Source organism: Epinephelus moara, chromosome 1 (assembly GCF_006386435.1).
Source record: "Epinephelus moara isolate mb chromosome 1, YSFRI_EMoa_1.0, whole genome shotgun sequence".
NCBI lineage: Eukaryota > Metazoa > Chordata > Actinopteri > Perciformes > Serranidae > Epinephelus > Epinephelus moara.
This window is the reverse complement of record NC_065506.1, coordinates 5,649,596-5,653,532: the sequence shown is the minus strand read 5'-3', so window position 1 is coordinate 5,653,532 and position 3,937 is coordinate 5,649,596.

Sequence of the window (3,937 nt, the reverse complement as noted above, 5' to 3'; positions counted from 1 at the left end):
AAAATGTTTGAGATGCTTGCCAATAGTTTTTCATTGGAAAAAATAAGTATCTCTTCATTTAAAGAGTCAAAACTGTTTTGGTTTTGTTCATAGTATTGATGTCATGATCTTAGGTATATACTGTATATGTGTGTGTGTTATCGGTTATCAGTTATCGGTATCGGCCTTTAGGAGCTGAAAGTTATCGGTTATCGCTATTGGTTTAAAACAAAAGTTATCGTGCATCCCTACTTTAAATCAAATATATACAAAATACAAAAACAAAGCACGCCCCCGGACCCCCCTAGAAGGTTCGGACCCCCCGCCATAGTCTCCAAAAATCCTGTGGGAAACACTGCATCCCACATAAGGTGGTGGGATAATGATGTCCCTGGTTGGCTACCCGCCGACTCTGCATGAATGCGTCCCAGGTTCGAGACAGCTGGTAAGCCTCCTTGTCTCGGTTTAGTCTTTGGCGCACATTTTCGTATCTCTACAGCCTCCCTGATCCAACAGTGGTATTGGTTTTCTGTTCGAATGACCATGGCCCCATCCGAATCCATGAGATGGTTCTCTTTTACAGTAGTCTGAAATGGCTGATTTTCAGAGAAAACCACCCCATGGATTGGGACAGGACCATGGTCATTCGAACAGAAAACAATCAGGGAGGTAGTCAAGATCCGAAATGTGCTCCAAAGACAGTAAACCTAGACAAACAATTCATAAAGTTCATAAAAAGTTTTTTGAAAAAACACCAATGGAACTCTGTTTTTAGCCTGTTTCTTTAACCTGTATTTATGCAAGGCTAAAAATTCCTGGTTCAAAAGACCTCCATAACAAGACATTTTAGTGCTAGTACCCATCCCCCAGGAACTCCACCAGCGTTTTGAGGACTCCAAAATTTCACAGCACCTTTATCGACATGAGGCCGAGTAGATAATGGGTGAAGTAAAAAAAAAAAAAAAAAAAAAAAGATCTGTCAATAAAGTCGAGTCGAGTCGACAAGTCATTTGATGACATCATCACATTGACACGGCGGAGGAAAGTGAAGTATCTCCACACATGTGATGTGTGTCTGTCAAGGCCCGAACATACTCTGGTGAAACGTACGCGGAACGTGCGCTTTGAGTCCGCGGACCTCCGCAAGCCCTGTGCTAGCAAAGCTCAGATTTTACACATCGCGGGGATTTTTCACGGACATTTTTAAAAGGAAACTACAACACGGAAGTGCGCTCGACTATGAAAGCCCGAATGACTGCAGACATTCCTTGCGGAGTCTGCTCCAAAGTATCAGCGTAATCAGAGGCAGTGATTGCATTCCGTACACAAGCACACAGAGAGAGAGAGAGGGAAAAACAGTAGACTAAGTTAGAAAGAGTGTCTCAATCAGTGGCGTGCGCAGACTTTTTGAAGGGCAGGGGCGAAAAGAAAAAAAAGGGCACTTTAGCGCGCGTTTTGGCTCCCAGGAGGGCACTTTAGCGTGCATTTTGGCTCCCAAGAGGGCACTTTAGCATGCATTTTGGCTCCCAAGAGGGCACTTTAGTGTGCGTTTTGGCTCCCAGGAGGGCACTTTAACAGGGTTTTTCAACAATTGGGCCACGAGCCATCCACCCCCCCCCCCCCACCCCCCCGTGCACACCACTGGTCTCAATTACATACATTGTTTACCAGAGAGCCTGACAAGAACCTGACAAGGGTATTTTTACACTGTAAAATGATCTGCTCACTATATATCTTTCTCACTATTCTTAAATAACTGCGATTTATAGATTAATGTGGAGCTCCACTGATTTCACATATTAGCATGTGTGTGTAGGTGTTAAGGACTTCTACTGCATATGTGAAAAAAAATAGTATGAAGCCCTCAGTGTCTCCAGGGGGAGCTACGAGCATGACACACTGGAATCTCTGACCAGATTGTCTGCAGTTGAGTTGCATTGTGGGTAATGTTTTTACAAGAAGAATGCATTGAATAAAAAAAAGACTATTTTGCTGCTGTCAACCATGCATCCTAATATGTTAGCAATAGTCCTGAGCACAATTATGTACCCCACAGGATAAACCTTTCTATTTTGAACTCTTCACAGGCTTTCCTCTCGCGCCACCATCCAGCCAAAATGCCCCCTTTGCCCACAAGTTACAGAATCACTGAATCCAACAGGCAGATTACTTTGAAATTAACTGAGTGTGTTGATGCTTTTTTCTGTAATTAAACAGTGAGCTGTGAGCATTTCATATTCAAACACAGTCTGTGCAGCACTGATCTCTCTCCATACTCCAGAATTTCTTTGCATGCAAATGTTGTAACTGTTAACCTCCTAAAGAGAGATTACGTTTTCATTACGAGTGATGAATTTATTTTCAAATAACCAGGAGACCAGATGTAATCCTGTAGCCATATCTTATAGTTTAAAGAGATGTGCATTAGTGAATGTTTTAGATTTAGAGATGTTTTGATCACTCCAGATTAGTTCTATGTAATAAAAGTTTGCATCAGTAGACGTAATTAATCATCAACCACTAAATCCTCAAGATAGCTGCATATTTTTCATTTGGATATATATTAAAATGAGCCCATGATGTGTGGGATTTTGGGGGATAAACACATCCATCATGTTGCTGAAGTAGGCAGAAGATAGAAAACATAAAAACAAAGAGGAATGTGGACTCACTAAACATTGCGTGATGAGGAACTCTACAGCTTCTCTTCTGTCATATTTGTTGTATTAAAAAAATGATTGACTCAAGACCATGTCACATGGTATGGAGCACAAACATTAATAATAACTCAGTGACCTCCAAAATAAAAGACTGGGATGAGGACCGACTGTTGCATGCCTCACCTTGAACAGAAGAACAAAGAAAAATGTGAAATAGTTTGGGATGAATTGGCAGAACTCAAGACTACAGAAAGGCACAAAAAAGAGGAAGAATGGTGATGAAGGGTTAAAACTGGAACAGGGAAACTGGAACCTTACCAGTGATGGTAAATGAGATGTGGTGGGACCACTTGTATTAATACTGGCAGTCCTACAGTCAGTCAGTGACTCTTCTGGGTTGGCAAATCATACTCCTAGGTGATTTTAAACAGTTGTAAAATCAGTCTCAAGTTAAATGTATTATTTATTATAGTGAATGTACTGGTTGTACATCCTGCAGGGACTGCAGACACAATGTGTTTGAAGCGAACTCAGGTGCAGTTGTCTGTGTGTTGGTGTGTTTGTCTGTGTGGTTCAGACTTCTTGGGCCGGTATAAGAGGGTCTCAACCAGACTAGTGCAGACTAAACAACTGGACCAGAATCACCTGACGGGGTTTTTGTTCCCCTCTCCCCCCTTCAAGCAGACTCTGGTTTCTCAACAACCAGAGACTTTCACCCAGGAGGCCAGTTTTTGCTTCCTGTAAGATTGTAAAACCAAACCCTGTTCTTTTTTCCTAAACCTAACCACATGCATGTATTGGCTTAATGTAACCACTTGCGTTTTGTTGTTGAAGGAGAAAAGTCAATTTGCGGTGTTGTACCAACATAGTCTGATTATTTTGAAAGAGACTGTATGCAAACTGTACATTTCCTAGGAAAACGGAAGTGTGTTTTGAAAACAGAGAGTGCATGTAACAGGCTGAAGTTAACACAGTGTCCCAGAGGGTCAACAACCAATGCGTCAGGGTCAGTGTTGGGTAAGGGTTACTTTAAAAGTAATCAAAGTACGTTACTGCATTACTTTTTAAAAAAGTAACCAGTTACTTTACTGTGTTACTCCCTGAGTAAAGTAACTCAAGCACTTTGAAAGTACTTTTGAGTATTCTACATTTCTTATTGGGCAATGGACCACAGGGAGCTAAGCCTACATTTTCTTGTCTCCAAAATAAAGTTATGGACCACTTGCCCTTCACTGAGATCCAATTCTCCCATCACAGCCGTCACTTTGACCAGTAGAAACACAGAACGATCTGCTGCC